Below are 17,810 nucleotides of genomic sequence, written 5' to 3' on the forward strand. Positions count from 1 at the left end.
AGGTGATACTGGAACACAGGAACAGAGTGAGGTAAGGGTGGGGCTGGATGGAGGGAAGCGTGGAACTGGAACAGGAGCTGAGTGTGGTACGGGTGATACTGGAACACAGGAACAGAGTGAGGGTAAGGGTGGGGCTGGATGGAGGGAAGCATGGAACTGGAACAGGAGCTGAGTGCTGGTACAGGTGATACTGAAAAACAGGAACAGAGTGAGGTAAGGGTGGAACTGGATGGAGGGAAGCATCAGAAGGGTCAGAAAAAGAGAGGCCACGGGCAGGCCACCAGGCAAGGAAGGTCAGAAGGCCCGCAGGTCACAGAGCAAGGCTTGGAACAGAAGGCCCAATGGCCACAAGATAAGCTGGGAATAGAAGGTCCAGAGGTCAGAGGTCAGGGCATAGGAAAAAGCAAGGCTGGAGTCAGAAGGCCCGGAGGCCACCAGACAAGGCTAGGAATAGCTTGAGAAAGCCACACGGCAGAGAGGGTTAGAGCAGGGAGCCAAGAAGGGACTCTATGCCGAAGCATTGAGACATGCAAGAGACAGAGTTAAGTAGGGCTGGAGTCTGGGTGTGCTACAGGCAGGGGAATGAACGCGTGGAGGCCCCCTGCTGGTGTGAAGGCAGAAGCACAGGCTGAGGACTGGAGCCTGAGAATGCTGGAGAACTCTTCAGAGCCGGGCTCGCTGGGGTTCTCTGCTGGAGAGGAGGCCGCGCAACAACCTTACACCCCTATACTTTTATTCTGTGTGCTCTCTTAGAGAAGCCTTCCTTGTTAAAAGATACCAGGAAATGGGCTGCTTCTTGAACGCCCCTCTGTTCTGGAACCACTCGCCGTCTGAGGCTCATCTGGCCCCCAATTATTTGCTCTTAAGGAAACCGTATAAGACTTTTTTTCTGAAGCCTTGGGATCATTGTTTTCTGCTTCTTTTGTTCTTGTGGTTTTTACTGTTGTTGGATGTATTTTGTTCAGTTTTGTTGCTATCTCATATTGCTGATGTTACTTTTTACTTGTGTCTTTGAACAAATGGGCATGTGCCAGATTAAATTAAAAAAAAAAAAAAAAGTTTGTACTGTCCCTATAACCACTCCTAATTCTCTGCCTATAAATAGAAAACCAGTGAAAAGAATTCAAGAATTACCCTTCTCCCAGTTTCTTAAGTGAAGACTTTTCTTTGACTGAACTTCCTTTTAACCTGTGCAAAAGGTCAACACTTTGTAGCTTTAAATCTGACCTAGACGAATATTTGATAAACATGTTTGCAGAGCTCTTTGATAAGCTCTGTATGTAATTGTTAATATATTTCATGCATCTCCCAGGATGTCAATGAATCTGAATGAATGAGTCGACATCTCCTGTGCCCCACATGGCCACTGATATATGTTAGAGACTGAGTTATCTTTAAAAACCTGGTACTGTATGTAGAGTAATAAATCAAATCTTTAAATTGGATACTTTTCAACAATGTGCCTAAGCAGGTGCGCCTAAGGTTACACCTATGTTCTCCGATGGCAGTACTCACACATGGGTGACATTAGATGGAGCCTGGCACAGAAAACGTGTGTCAAAGATTCGAGAACTTTGAGCCTCTCTGAGCATGCTCAGCATGCATTATGCCATGCATCCATGCGGGGTCCTCTCAGTCTCTTCTTTACCATGGAGCCTTATTCTTTCTTTTTCTAACTTAAAAAGTTGCTTTTTTTTATGTGAATTTTTTTTCATGGTTGCGATCCCTCCCATTTCTCCCCTTATCTTTAGCCAGGTTTTTTGGCATTTAGAGTAAGTTTTCTTTCCTAGTCACTCCCTGGGGCAGCGATGCCTTTGGTGCCCATCGGCCATCGTAGACCACCATTATAGAGTTTGATATTTCATCCCTTTTGTTTCGAGTTGACATGTCCACATTGGGTTTAAGCCATGCCCTTGGTGCTTGAGTACTATGTCAATCACAGACCCCCCATGATCAATGTATCCTCTGCCTGGTGGCATCACAACATCCAGGGTTGCAGCAAGTGCACCGTCCTAGATGGACAACTAAAGGACGTAAGATCCGGCTTGGTAAGATGGAATGACTCTTCGGGCCAGAAAAGACTAACCTATTGGCATCAGAGACATTGGCATCGAGGAGCTATGGAACCACACTGGACACAGAGCCATTGACATCAGTGGGATCATCAGTTCCATCAGTGTCTGTGGCTGCTAGGGATGCAGGAGACAGGCCATCGTCTGCATCTTCCAGGTCAAAGATGAGTTTGTTGTCTTCGACCTTGGCACCAGGGAAGAACAGATCTGAGCATTGAGGGAAGTAAAAGAAGCACTGGCGTCGGTCCCTGACAAAGCAAGTGCCAAACATGGAGATCACAAGTTTCTGCTGTGATGCTCCCGAAGCGTCCCCATGATGAGGAGTGCCAATCTTCCATCGATAGCCAGGGTACGCAACAGTCTTCACCAGTTCCGTTGCCTGCCACTGATCCTCCTCTCAGTTCTGAAGTGGATGTGATTACACCATCTGGATTTCAGTCATTCTTGGCATTGGTGCTGTTTGAGGAGATGCTTGAGAGGTGTGTGCAGTTGGCTGTGGAGAAGGTGGTGCAAAGCCTCTTAGGGCACTGACAACACCAGGACCAGTACTGTCACTCCTCAAGCCACTGTTAGAATCTCTGCATGCGCTCATCGACCGACGCAGCCTTTGTTCCTGGAGCGGAATAGACACCCAGCGGAGCATCAGTAGCACCACCAGCTGATCCGGTGTTTGTCCACGGTTCCTCATGTGTCTTCACAAAATGCCTGGCTGAGGTGGTGGCACATCTTTGCAGACTGGAGTCCGTTTTTCCTTACCTGGACACTTGGCTGGTTAAGAGTTCATCTTGGATAGAATTGAAGGGTCCATGCGCTTGACCATCCGGGTGTTAGAGTTATTAGGGTTCGTCATCAACTACCCCAAGTCCTATCTCAGCCTGCCATTTCAATTGGATTTCATAGGAGCTCTGCTAAGCAAGGCTCAGGCCAAGGCCTTCCTGCCAAGACAGAGGGCCACCACTTTGATGGCCATCGCAGCAGAGATTCAAGTGAGCCAGCAGATTTCAGCATGGCACATGTTGAGGCTGTTGGGCCACATTGCCGCAACAGTACATGTCACTCCCTTGGCACATTTACACATGTGGAGAGCCCAATGGATACTACGAAACCAGTGGCATCAGGCCACTCGGGGTCTTTGGGACTGCATCTGAGTTGCACAGTCCCTCCAGGGCTCCTTGTCCTGATGGCAGGAAGATTTCAACTGGAACTGGGGGGAGGGGTCTTCTTCCAAAGTTCTCTGGTCCAAATTATACCGACAATGGATGTGTCCTTCTGGTCTGGGGAGCTCATGTAGATAGGCTCAGCACCCAAGGTCTCTAGTCTGCCCAGGAACAGTTGTCAAATCAACTTCTTGGATCCCCAAGCAATCAAGTATGACTGTGGTCTTTCAGAGATTGGCTGTCCAACAAAATTGTTTTTATACAAACCGACAATCATGTGAAAATGTGGTATGTCAACAAGCAAGGAAGTGTACGGGTTCTTATCTCCTGTGTCGGGAAGCAGTTCAGATAGGGTCATGGGCCCTCTCCCAAGGGATGGTGTTCAGGGCCATGTATCAAGCTGGAATGAAGAATATGATAGCAGACAGTCTGAATCATTCCTTTTGACCCCACAAATGGTCTCTGGACCAATGGGTAGTGAGTCGGAATCTTTGACTATGGGGAAGCTCAGAGGTGGATCTGTGTGCTGCTCCTTGGACAGGAAGGTTCCTCAGTTCAGTTCCCTGTACAGGTCACTCGCCATTGAAGCGAGAGCCTCCTGTATGCATATCCTCCAACTCCAGTGGTGGCAAAAATTTTGTTGAAGCTTCGCGTGGACAAGGGGACTATGATTCTCATAGCCTCTCATTGCCCGAGACAAGTCTGGTTTCCACTCCTCCAGGAGATGTCTGTCAGGAAACTGATCAGGCTGGGGACTTCCCCAGATCTTGTCACCCGGAATTGAGACAGATTGTTGCATCCTAACCTCCAGGCCCTGTCGCTCACAGCCTGGATGTTGAGAGGCTGATTCTACAACCACATGATCTCTCAGCTAGTGTGTCTTGGGTCCTGGTAGCTTCCAGAAATCTGAGTGCAATTAGCACATATCACCATGGCGTAGAAGGTAAGCCCAGCTCGTACAGTCTATAGTTGTACAGTTCATGCAAGGTCTGCTTCAGTTGAATCCTCCCCTAAGGCCTCCTGCAGTGTCCTGGGACCTCAATATGGGGTTAGCTCAGCTGATGTAAACTCCCTTAGAGCTTCTGTGCTCCTGTGACCTGCAGTACCTGACCTTGAAGGTCATATTTTTGATGGCGATCACTTCAACTTGCAAGGTCAGTGAACTCCAGGCCTGAGAATCTTATCCACCTTACACTACGTTTTATCATGATAGGGTGGTCTTGCGTACGCACCATAAATTCCTGCCTAAGGTGGTGACTGATTTCCATCTTAACCAATCCACCGTCCTGCCATCATTCTTTCCCATGTTTCGTTCACACCAAGGTGAACGAGCCCTGCACAGTTTGGACTGCAAAAGAGCTGTGGCCTTCTATCTGGAGAGGACAGAAGCCCACAGACAGTCCACCCAACTTTTTGTTTCTTTTGATCAGAACAAATTGAGGATCACCATTGCCAAAGCAGCTGTTTTCCAATTGTTTAGCGATGATTGTGGGGATGGATAGCAGTGCTTTGGTGGGAATGGTATCAGAGCTGTGAGTTGCAGGTTTGATTTTTTTTTTTTTTAGTATGGATTCGATTTCATTGGCAGAAGTTAGGTTGAGTGACACTAGGTTGGCATTGGGATTTTTAGGGAGAGGGTTTGTCGGTGGGGGGTAGTGGGGAAATGGAGTAGGCTATTTGCTATTTTGTTTTTGAAAAAGTGGGCGAGTTCTTCGCATTTACTATTGGCTTCTTCGTCTGTGATGGGGGGGAGGGCTGATTTAGTGAGTTCTGTCACACATGCGAATAGGGCTTTTGCATTGCATTGGTCGTTATGGATTTTTGCAGCGTAATAGTCACATTTAGTCTGGAGAGTGGAGAATCTGTAGGCGTGAAGAAAGGATTTATAAGTGGCTGAGTGCCTCGGGGTGGGGTTTCTGGAGTAAAGTGCTCTTGCAACGGGCATGGGGGCGGGATCTGGAGGACGGTGAATGGGACCAGATCTTTTCTGCTATTAGTAGAAGCTCAGTGTCCACCACCATAAAAGAAAATGGATATAAAGTTCTATATCGCTGGTATCCCACACCAGAAAAAGTCGGCAAAATATACGATGGATCAAGCAGCACTTGCTGGCAAGGGTGCGGACAAACCGGGACTTTCTTGCACGTGTGGTGGGAGTGTCCGAAGGTAACAAAGCTGTGGGGGGAATTATCCAAGATTCTATATGTAAGACGGCAGGAGTAACTATACCTGCAGATCCAAAAGTGTGTCGTCTACGAGTCTCGTTTGAGGCGGGCTCTAAATCTGTTAAGATGGATACATCGGGTCTTTTCTGCGGCCACGTGCGAAATTGCTCTTTGGTGGCGCAAGGCTGATGTGCCATCCTCGAACCGCTTACTGTCCCGGCTGGCCGCTGTATTTCATATGGGGAAGCGAACAGCTGTCAGATGTGACAGATTACACAACAGTTTTGAAAAAATACGGAAGCCTTACCTGTTCTGGAAAGAGAGGGGTCAGTCCACTGCCGTAGGCTGGCTATGCGTAGCTTGTCCTACCTTCCTACCCACCAATCCCCTCTGATATTAGGAGCTTGGGCCTTTGTTTATGGGGAAGTGAGGGTCTCTTCCCACTAAGCTTGGGCTACCGATCTCTGATATGATTTGGTAACACACAGCTCTTGTTCTTTCTTCCATTCTTTCGTTCAGCGTGAGTGGCGGGTATGTACCTCATTGGGGGAGAGTCTATTTGCTTGCACACAGGTTGTAGAGTAAATGAAAATTGACACAACACTCAGTTTTGACTCCATGCTCTTTTATTGTATCCAGTTTTAACAATATATATTCATATTGCTGTCAGGTACAGTACGTTATCACTGTTTTTCTCTAGGTTATACATGACGTATGACAGGTTTATATGTAGGGCATGTATTACATTAATGCCACTTTGTTTAATATGTCATGTTGTATTCTCAATAAACTTTAAATTACAAAAAAATAATAATTGTAATGTGTGCATGTAATAATCCTCAGCACTGATGAGGGATAACCCACCCTTCACCATATGCTCTAGGTCCCTACCCAAAAACTGCAAACAAGCCAGATTTAATTTCTGTGACGTGATTAGCAGGTGTGAAAGCATGCATGCAAGTTTATAGTTTATTGATATTTATGTACCGTTGTATCAGTCAAAAACCTTAACGGTTTACAATAAAAAGGAAGCAATGAAATACAATAATTCAATAAAATATATAAATAATTATAAAATAATAAATTCTAAGAGTAATGCAGGTTAAGATCATAAAAAAGATATAAGAACAATGAGGTTTATGTTGTGAGTCTAAAATACAAATGAGAAAGTAATCCTTCGAGTTAAAAAGTTTCTAAAAGCTAGAAATCATTTATTAGTTATGTCTGCATGCGCACACTCCAAGAGCCATGTCTTAAGTTCGGTTTTAAATGTTTTTCTATCTGTTTGAAGCCTTATCTGGGCTGGTAGGGTGTTTCAGAGCTTCGGGCCGGCAATTGAAATGGCTTGATCGCGGACCTGACTGAGGTGTGTGTTAACTTTATTGATGGTATTGTTAAAAGGGCCTTGTTTGCCGACCTAAGGTTTCGCTGTGGGATATGCAATCGGAGAGCCGTAATCAGCCATTCTGTTTTTTTCACCATAAATTATATTGTGTATATTTCGTGTAACGTAATAAATATTCACCAACTCCACAGTTCATGTACTGTGCTGACCTTGCAATGACCTTCGCCTCCATGCATACTTTTCCAAGTGGCACTGGACGTCCATGAGTACTTGCAGCCTTCTGAAAACTCACTTGCCCTGCACAAAGGTTACGTCTACGCATATGCTGACCTTGTGTACACAAACCCCACGTAAGTGTTTAAAAATTCATCCCCGTATATACTATTTATGCCCTCCTGCTTGATAGAGGAAAGTTGCACACCCTCACGTGGGAATGGAGTGTGGTCTATATCAGATTCCCATGAGTGACTGTGAAAATATTTGATAGCATCTCCCAAGCAAATTCTATGAGTCTATTGAAGCAAGAGAATGCTTGGGAGATTCTGTACAGTGATATGACCTGGCCTGGCGAATGCACGAGGTCCGGCCAGGAAAAAAAACCAAGAGAAATGCCAGAGGGAGTGCGAATCAATTGGTCCTTTTGTTTTTTCTATATGATTGCCTTGCCTACGGAATAAGATTCTAGAAAGTGATCATATCTTGGATTCCTAGAATTAACGCCAAGTTGGTCTCTCTCAAAAATTGGGACTGCTGGCTGTTAGGATACATGAGACTTTGGTCTCCTATGTGCTGACCGCAGCATCACGTACAGTAGCCAGCTTTTGGAAATCTTATAAAAAAATTTTTTTAAAAAACGTGGTTTTTGCAGCATTTGGGATACCTGTACTATACAAAAATTGATATATCCATTAATACGAGTCCTGGCAACCTGGCACTGTGGTGGCTTTTCCTAGTGTTAGTGCAGGAAGGTATAGAAGCAGACTGGGCTCATTGCGTGGATATTAAACCACTCGGGGTGTGGTTCCTGGATCCAGGAATTGATTCTTTATTGCTCTCTGGTCCAGTGGGAGGAGAGGTAAGGTGGAGAATGTGTTTGGTGGGGTTTCATCTGAGCGCTATCTGTGGAACGTTCTGGCTCATTTTATTTCTTACGAATAGATCTTATGTGAGCTTCTTCTATAAAGATTCTGACTTTTGCACTGTCACTTCTTCTAAACTTATGAAAAGGGGAGGCATAAGCTTGGCAAGAGCCTGCTACCGTGTACCGAATGGGATGCATTTAAGGCTGGTTTGGATTGCTGGGCCTCTTCTTACACCTCCACGGCTGGGGATGTGGCCCAACATCTGCCCCTCTGTGCCAGCAGCTCCAAGCCTCTGCGTGAATGTCTCATGGATTTGCAGGTAGGTCACAAGCATAAAGCCCCATTACAGCTGCTTAAGCAGGAAAATCTAAATTACAAAGCAGAGCACCCTCTGCATGATTCATGCAGGCTGACGCGTCACTGATGTACTTCTTACTCACGTTTCCCCCTCCGCGCCTAGGATCTGTCAGAGAAAGCGCACACGTTCTGTACTGGCATGTAATCGCTTTCTGGAATGTGGTGCCAGTGACGGTGGCCTCTCGGCTAAGAGTGGTGGACTCAGCACATTGGCCTGCGCTTACCTGTAAGACACATGCACGCCCTCGTGTTGCAGTGCAAACATTTTAAGGTTATGTAAAGAACTTGGCTCCTCCCAGGTTTCCTGTTTAGTAATGGCTTCCTTACACTTGCTGATAATGGTGACCCATGCTTATTGGGTAAGTGCTTCTGAGTTATGTACAAATGTCAGGGAAAAGGTTCCCCTGGATGGTTCTGAGTGGGGATTTCGGGAAACCAGATGTAGATATTCTGCATCCTCCTTACCCATGTGTGTATCCCTGCCTGGCATGCTTTCTCTCATCACGCTTCTGTAGGGCGATTGTGCAACCTCGTCTTTACCTCTTAGTCTATTGCACGAGTCACACAGCCTCCCTCGTGTCATAACTTAGGTTCTTTGCATCACCGTTTCTCCCAAATGCTTAACGAAACACCACTCCCCCCTTTGCAGGGCAGGGATAGTGTACCCTGAGCAACACATTCCTAGCATCGCAGCTGTGCCAGTGCCATCCTGCCTCTGCTTTCATTCCTAGATCTTTTATCCCCTTCTACTAAAATTACTACCACCACCCCCTCTTCCCCAATGCCTCTGTTTAACATTCTCTTTCCTGGTGTCTCCTCTGCAGCGGGGGAGGAAGAGAGAATCTGATCAGAAGCAGCAGCCCTGATTTACTTCCGCACCTCCACCATCACTGAGACACTCATCTCCACAGCAATTACATTGAAATCAGAATAAAAAAAATGGGATCATAATAATTTTGTTTAACTGATAACTGAAATCTCTGAAAACTGTTTATGCAAGTCTTATTAAAAGATGGAAAAATTGTCCAATCCTCCTCCTAGGAGTGACAGGCTGGGTGATTGCACCTGCCCCCATGAGCTTCCTGTGTGATCATGCTGTCAGAGATCTTTATCTTGCTGGAGTACTCTAGTGGTTTGCTGTTGCCTTCTGCAGGCCCCCCGGCTCTCCTAGGTCGGGAATGCTGGGCCTTAACAGAAGTAAAGACTGTTTTGTAGACCCTGCCAGCTCCCTCTCAAAGCTGCTCGAGTTTCTGTTTAGGATATTTGCACCCTTTCCAAGATCCTCTTTGAGGAAAAGCCACTGTGTTCAGCATTTTATTTTTGGTGATCCGAAAGTAGTAGGACTGTTGCATGTCCTTGGATCCAGCAAGCACTGAATGGGATATGCAGGTCCGGTCTGCAGTGCTGTTTCATCTCTTGTGTTATGAATGCAAACAACATCAGCTGAGAGAAGCACCTGCCCCCATGAGCTTCCTGTGTGTTCATGCCGAATACAGTACGGAAGAGGTCATTACTTACATCTCATGCCAAGGCTGCCCGAGGCTTGACTCATGAGAAACTACATCTAAAAGTTGTGGCCCTCAAGCATAAGGACTTGTGTGAAGGCACGAGTCCCTGGTTCTCTGGCCTGGGTAATAACGGAGAGGAATTGCAGGAGGATTCTTTGCTTGTGTGTAAAGCATAATGTTGGCATTAACTTCTTGTCTGATGAGTCTAAGTTGCACACTGTGCTTGTGTAATCTCCTCCACCTGCAACGCTGGGGCCTTCTCATTCAGCAAGGCTTGGTTGGTTGGGTGCTAAGCAGGAGGCAGTGGAAGGATTGTGCTGGCAGCCTGTGGTACTGCCGCAGGAGGGTGAAATCGAGCTGAGTCATTCCACATGCCACAGTCCTCGGGAGGCAGTGGCTGTGCCAGCAAGAGACGCCACCATGTAATAAATATTATTAGGTAATAGGCACTCGAGTAAAACTCCTAACCCAATGCAATGCAAACGAACCAATTGTCTTAAACAGTGGTTCTGTTAATAAGAAAGAAAAAAAACTTTTATAACCATTAACTCTAACACTAATTTAAAATTCTCCAATCAGACACTGTCTTTTTTTATTTAAATTTTATTAAGTTTTTTTAATCATATGATACAAAAAGTAAGAATATCAGGAAATAATGATATCATACACAAACAATGCTCATTTTTCTTGATTAAGCCCCATTATCTAGAGCTGCTAGTGAAAAAGAGATATCTAAACAGCCAAAATAAAACCAAAATCCTGATCTATCCTTTGAAATACTCAATAATCCCATCAATCAAGGAAGAGGTATTTGATCAGTAACGAAGGTTTGCAGGTGCATTGGATCAGCAAAGATTGATTGATTGATTTAAGGTATTTATATACCGGCATTCATGAAGCGATCACATCATGCTGGTTTACATATAAACAGGGGTGCAATAAATACATTAAAAACATAAAGATGAACATGTCATAAGATGAACGTGTTACCTTCATAGGTAACTATACATTTACATGGAAACTTCGAGAAGAGCGTAGCCCCTAGAGCCAATAACCTAGGTTTCAATTTAAAACAGAGTTTAAATAGGTAGTTTCCCCCCTGTTTACCAATTTGGGTTTCCCCCAAATTCAGCCTCTCATCCAAATCAGAACATTTTTTAGAAGCATCTACTGTGTAAGTGCGTAACTGGGAGACTGCAGAGGATAAGTTATTCTCCATGCGGGTAACTACCCTCCATGTATCTCTAAGGGCAATGCCTCCAGCATCATCTATAGCATCAGAGCCACTTCCTTGAACAAGCCACTGGCAGGCACTGGTACGTGAAGATCTAAAAGTTCCTCTGAGAGAGGATCTTGCAAGAACACAGAAAGACGTTTCAGGAGCTTTTCCCTTCTGAAGTGCTTGTGGGTTTGGAGGTGGCAGACTTGCCCTGGGACTGAGAAGATGTCCAGTTCGTTGCTCAGATCGGTCTGCAGTGATGAACTCGGACGATTAACCTGAAGATCCATAGCCCTCTGGGTGGAGCGGACATCTGTGGAGAGAGAGCAACTCTCACTTTTCTTTACCTGCCCGCTCTCAGGCATAAGAGGTGCGTCCCTTAGGTGCACCGTGGGACCCCAAACGTTAAGGCCCCTGGAGCTTGATGATGTCAGCGCCGGGTGGCCGCAGTGGTCCCGGTGTGGTCTCCTCTCCCCAGGGTAGGAAGGACCTCACACTGTCTCTTTTATAATTGCATAATTACAGTTCTAAAAATATAAAGACAGATAATTATCCGGAGCCTCCAAAACACAGTATCTAGCTGATCAAATGTTGCCTTTAAAACTGTCTTGGTTGCATTTTGAATAAACCCACGTACTGCATGGTGTATTGTGGAAATGTCTGATGCCAGTGTAATTCCTTTAAATTCTTTCTTTCTTAGGCAGGAATAATGCACGCAACGTCCAGTGCTTCTGGGGGCAATGTTCACACTGCCCGGGGGTTTGAAAGAGACTGTGCAGGCTGCGGCTCCTCTGAAATGGGCCCTAGCACAGGCGTTTGCCCCTGGCTTTTATAATGTGCAGAGACTTGAAAGTGCAGCTTGTGGTTATATTCCAGTCCTGCCCAAAGCAATGCCCACGCCCCTCCCCTGGCACTCGTTCCCTAAAGGGAGCCAAACTTACACGGGCGCTCGAACAGTGCACGCAAGTAAAAAAAAACCAAACCCAGATCAATGGGCTCGCTTGCCCAATCATTGAATAAAAAAATTCACATAATTTGCCCCACGCTAATTGATGCTCATGAATAAACCCACAGAGAAGGGCCAGAGAGCAAACTGTAGCCAGCGCGTTTCCCGCGGGCTGATGTGGTGTGGACGTGTTGCGTTAGTCCGGGACAAAGGCAAGGCCTGTAACTCGTTTGCCGGCTCTCTGTTTCCACGTATTGCACTGGAGTAAATCGACAGGCACGGTGCTTTGCTCCTTTTACAGAAAATGTCCATTTCTCAGTATGAAGGCTGTCAAACAATTGCCTAGGCTAATATCCAGTATTTGAGGGGGAACTTTTGCAGTGTTTGGGGATGGAAGGCTGGCAGCAAGCAGATTTGTAGGGTTTATGATATCCCACAACAGGATCGGCTGGGGTGATTTCATGGAAGAGAGGACTTTTGTGTTTGTCTGAGCCTTCCTCTTATTAAGAAGAATTTTGACAGCCCTATTGTGTGTTCCTTTGTGGGCCTGTCCTAAATATGTGGTTACTATTTTATGTTTGATACCTGGAAACCTCCAAACTAGCCCCCAGAGTCCCTGGCACTTTTCAATAGCAGGAGTTTAGCCCCCCAGGGAAGGGAGCCCTGGTGATGAGCTAAGCCAGGCAGGGGAGAAATTGCTAGGCTGGCCTTCCCAAGATCAGGTTTCTGCTCCTGCTCCGTTTCTGCCCCTCAGCCCAGCTCCCAGAACAAAGGCAGGCCTGTGCTGTTTGTGCTAAGAAGGTAACAGCATCCGACTGCACAGGGCTGGGTCAAGCGCCAAGAGCAAAAAAAGCAAGAAAATCAAGACAGGGGAAGTAGGCTGCAGTGCTGCCTGCTCAGTTCTGTGCCAGAAATACAGGCTGACCCCGAAGCCCAAGGAAATTGTAGGGTTTCTATGCCCGGCCAGCAAGGAATAGAGCGGGGAGACTGCTCAGCCGGCGGCAGCACCGTCCCTGGTTTGGCCACAGGCTGGGATGCATTCGTGCTGAAAGGGGCGCAGAGTCCAGCAAGATATTGGGCAAAGATTGTTTGCAATGAGAAGAGAGAGGAGCACAGGCTGCTGGATGCAAGGGCACTTCGGACACCGTGTGACCTTGGATAAGTCACTTTCGCTCCTTGTATATCGGATTCAGATCACTTATTAATTAGCGTGACAAGTTTACATCTGTTCCCAAAGTAATACCCAGAGTGATTGCAATAAGAGAAGGAGAAAATTACAAACTGAGTCACGTGATGGTGAGAGGGCAGCAGCGGGCCCGGGTCTCAGATTCTGGTGCTGTTTGCTCTCTGTTGTCCCTCCTCAGGTTTCGTTTCTGGCCCTGCTGCAGGATGCCACAGACTTTGCTGCAATAGCTGCTGCTTTTCCTCTTTCCCACAGACTTCAGGGTCTCTTTTTTTTTTTTGGTGGGATTTTCTCTGTGTATCTCTGGTCCCTTTGTATTTTCATGGCACAGGAGGGAAATGCATTTCTGTTTGTGTGCAGTGCAAGACTAGAGAAACAGAGGGTTTGGATTCTTGGCGTTTCCAGCCCAGTTTTTGTCTGCCTCCTCCTGTTTCCAGTCTGGGATCATGTATTCTCTATAAGGCCGACACAGTACAGTGCGCTCCGGCGGATTTGGACGCGCGTTTTCAACACGCTAGCTTTACCCCTTATTCAGTAAGGGGTCGAAAACGTGCGTCCAACCCCCCCCCCCCCGAAACTAATAGCAGCCGCAGCATGCAAATGCATGTTGATGGCCCTATTAGGTATTTCCGCGCGATTCAGTAAGTAAAATGTGCAGCCAAGCCGCACATTTTACTTTCAGAAATTAGCGCCTACCCAAAGGTAGGCGCTAATTTCTGCCGGCACCGGGAAAGTGCACAGAAAAGCAGTTGTACACCCTCTGAATTAATATCATGGCGATATTAAGTCGGAGGTCCCAAAAGTTAAAAATAATTTAAAATTAAGTAAAAAAAATTTTTTAAAATCGGCCCGCTGCTCGCGGGTTGAAAACCAGACGCTCAATTTTGCCGGCGTCCGGTTTCCGAACCTGTGCCCGTTTAGCGGGTTTGAGAACAGACGCCGGCAAAATTGATCGTCGGCTGTCAAACCCGCTGACAGCCGCCGCTCCTGTCTAAAAAGAGGCGCTAGGGATGCGCTAGTGTCCCTAGCGCCTCTTTTTACCGCGGGCCCTCATTTGAATACTAAATCGCCCGCACAGGAGAGTGGCTTTTACTGTATCAGCCCGTATATTAGGTGAAGGTCTGTGTTTTGCACCTGTGTCTGAGGTGAGGGAGTCTGCCAGCGCGTGGTTTGCACCTGTGTCTGAGGTGAGGGAGTCTGCTAGCGCGTGGTTTGCACCTGTGTCTGAGGTGAGGGAGTCTGCCAGCGCGTGGTTTGCACCTGTGTCTGAGGTGAGGGAGTCTGCTAGCGCGTGGTTTGCACCTGTGTCTGAGGTGAGGGAGTCTGCTAGCGCCTTTTTTTTTTCACCTGTGTCTGAGGTGAGGGAGTCTGCCAGCGCGTGGTTTGCACCTGTGTCTGAGGTGAGGGAGTCTGCTAGCGCGTGGTTTGCACTTGTGTCTGAGGTGAGGGAGTCTGCTAGCGCGTGGTTTGCACCTGTGTCTGAGGTGAGGGAGTCTGCTAGCGCGTGTTTTGCACCTGTGTCTGAGGTGAGGGAGTCTGCCAGTGCGTGGTTTGCACCTGTGTCTGAGGTGAGGGAGTCTGCCAGCGCGTGGTTTGCACCTGTGTCTGAGGTGAGGGAGTCTGCCAGCGCGTGGTTTGCACCTGTGTCTGAGGTGAGGGAGTCTGCCAGCGCGTGGTTTGCACCTGTGTCGGAGGTGAGGGAGTCTGCTAGCGCGTGGTTTGCACCTGTGTCGGAGGTGAGGGAGTCTGCTAGCGCGTGGTTTCTGTGTTGGGGAATCTTTACCACTCCAGCGTGTTCTGTGATTCAGTTTGCACCTCAGGGCCCGTGTAATAAGCAGCAGTAATACATCTGTGTGTTTTCCACAGGGGGATTTCGGGGCTAACCTTACTCATGCATGTAATAAAAGATTTTAGTGCTGAAAACCCCCCACGGTTAAGTTTAGCATGGGTCCATGCAAATGGCCTGTAAACGAAGCCATTGGGGGTAATGCAGAGAGCCTGCTCCCAGGGAGACCTGTTACTGCCTTTTTTTTGTGTGAGTTTTTAGCACCTGGGTCAGGGCAGGAGAAAAGGATAAAACAAAAAACAAAAAAAACCCCCAACCAAATGAAAAAAAACCCAAAAACCAGATCTGTGGCCATTTGACTCCGTTACTGGCATTTGTGCGCTTGTACGTAAGACGCTCCTCCTGGTGTAATCATGGACTATGTGCACACCTGACTCCGTTGCTGGCATTTGTGCGCTTGTACGTAAGACGCTCCTCCTGGTGTAATCATGGACTATGTGCACACCTGACTCCGTTGCTGGCATTTGTGCGTTTGTACGTAAGATGCTTCTCCTGGTGCAATCATGGATTATGTGCACTTTATTTTGGGGGTCAGCCATAGATGCCTGCCCCCACCTTCTTTCCTCCCCCTCCCTCACCTCCTTCCCCATCTCCTCTCTCTGGCTGTGCTCATTCAACCAATTCTCTCACCAGACTCCCATCTAGTCTGTCACTTCTCGCTCATCTGTCACAGTCATTCTCTCACCCAATCGCACCCCCCCCCTGTCCTGCTCCATTCTCACCACAGCCACAAAAACTCCACTCTTTCAGTAACCTAAACAGGCAATCACAGACCAACCACCAGATGCACTCAAAAGAAAAAAGGAAAGGGATATACAGCAAGGGAAAACCCAGCAGCACAAAAGAGACAGCCATCGCAAACCAACTCCAAACAGCAGCTGCAACCACTGACTCCACCCAACTCCTGCCACCCACCACCCAGCCCTGGAAGAAGCTGCCCAGAACATCTGATGGACAGCTCCGCACACCAATCGCACTGCAGATTGGCCCATGTCACTTTAAACAGCCAAGAAGGAACGCTGCAGCATTTTTTTCGTTTTGCTCCGATTTTTAGTGCCTGTTTTTCCCCATGAGTTTCTGCGTTGGGGCTTGCGCGTGTTGTTTGGCGAGCGCTGGTTTTTAGCGCAGGTCTTATATGCAGATCGTTACATTATTACCTCCCTGGCTGCCTGTTTTACCGTGCACGCTATCAAAAATACACTCAAAGGAATAGGGCTGAGTTTGGCACGGCTTTCATTACATCAACCCCAATCTGAGGGGTATTGCGGCCTCACTATTCAGCTCTGCCAGATTTTAACACCTTTAAGATAGATCTGTGTCCCCCAAAGCAGCACAATGAAGGAGGGTTTGTGTCAGGTGCCAACTGCCTGTAAAAGCCGCATTGCCAAATCTTTACTATCCCTACTAAAGTAGGCTTCACTCCTTTAACATCCTTGCATAGGAAGAGGATGCAAAAAAAATCCCAGGATTTTCTTCACTACTGTGGTGAGTGCAGACTCAGATGGAGTTCACAGAATGAATACATAGAAATTAAGAAGGCACTGGGAATGCAGGTGGAGGGGGAAAAGCCTATAGGAAGACCTTTCAGCAGGATTTTGAGGCATAGCTGAGAGGACCCATGTGTAGTGCGAGGAGGAGAAGCCCTCAGCGCTTGGTTGTCTTTGAGTAATGACACTGATCCTGTTCCCTTTCTGAAGCTGTCATGCACCACTCGCTCTGATACATCGGGACAATTCTCAACTATTGGCTCCTCTTAGAAAGTGTATTTTGCCTCCTGGATGTTCTCACTGCCATTGGCTCAGCCATGGTCATTGGCCCATGGCCCCACCCCTGATGACATCATCTGAACGAGGCGGGGTGAAGAGGTGGCATGCAGTGCTGCTGAAGGACTCTGTGTTTCTGGCTGCACCACGCTCTCTGGCACATCGGGCCATTTATCAATTATTGGCTCCTCTTAGAAAGTGAATTTTGCCTCCTGGATGTTCCCGCTGCCACTGCCTCAGCTGTCATTACTGGCCCATGTCCCCATCCCGATTAGGTCGTCTGAATGGGGGGAACGAAGAGCCGGCATGCAATGCTGGAGGTGCTGCATGCCGAGGGTGCATATGCTCCCTCGCTTGCATGAAAAGCACGACAAAGGAGCTCCTTTAAGTGCTCCTTTGTTTGTGCCGAGGGTCGATGCACCAATTAACGTTATTACTGCAATTCTGGAAAATACAGAACCTCAAAACTATTTCTTTCCAGTCATTATCAAGCAAGGAGAGTATGGAGACTTGTCCTGTGCTAAGCATCACATTGTGTCCCATTGGCATCTTGTCTTGTTTCCATTCCATGTCAGGATAAGTTATATTCTGTGTCATTTTTAAACATTTCTCTCATGCTTAGGCTGTACTGAAAAAAGTTCAGTTGATTCACAACATCCTTCCTTATTACTGAAACTTGGTTGATGGACTCTGACATCACTATTTGCCCAGCTGGTTATTCCTGTGCTTCGCAACAATGCAAGAGAGGGCATTGTGATGGCCTCCTTATAGTCTATAAAGACCATTGAAAGCTAAAGATTGAAAATCTTAATTAGGAGCACAAGAACATAAGGCTTGCCATACTGGGTCAGACCAAGGGTCCATCAAGCCCAGCGTCCTGTTTCCAACAGTGGCCAAGCCAGGTCACAAGTGCCTGGCAGGATCCCAAGGGGTAGAGAGATTACAAACTGCTTATCCCAGGAATAAACATTGGATTTCTGCAACTCTACCTTAATTAATGGGCTTTTCCTCCAGGAACTCGTCCAAACCTTTTTTAAAAACAGCTATACTAATAGCTTTCACCACATCCTCTGGCAACGAATTCCAGAGCTCAATTATGCGTTGAGTAAAAACTTTTCTCTTATTAGTTTTAAATGTATTACCCAGTAACTTCATTGTGTATCCCCC

The sequence above is a fragment of the Rhinatrema bivittatum genome, chromosome 9 (genome assembly GCF_901001135.1).
Source record: "Rhinatrema bivittatum chromosome 9, aRhiBiv1.1, whole genome shotgun sequence".
Classification (NCBI taxonomy): domain Eukaryota; kingdom Metazoa; phylum Chordata; class Amphibia; order Gymnophiona; family Rhinatrematidae; genus Rhinatrema; species Rhinatrema bivittatum.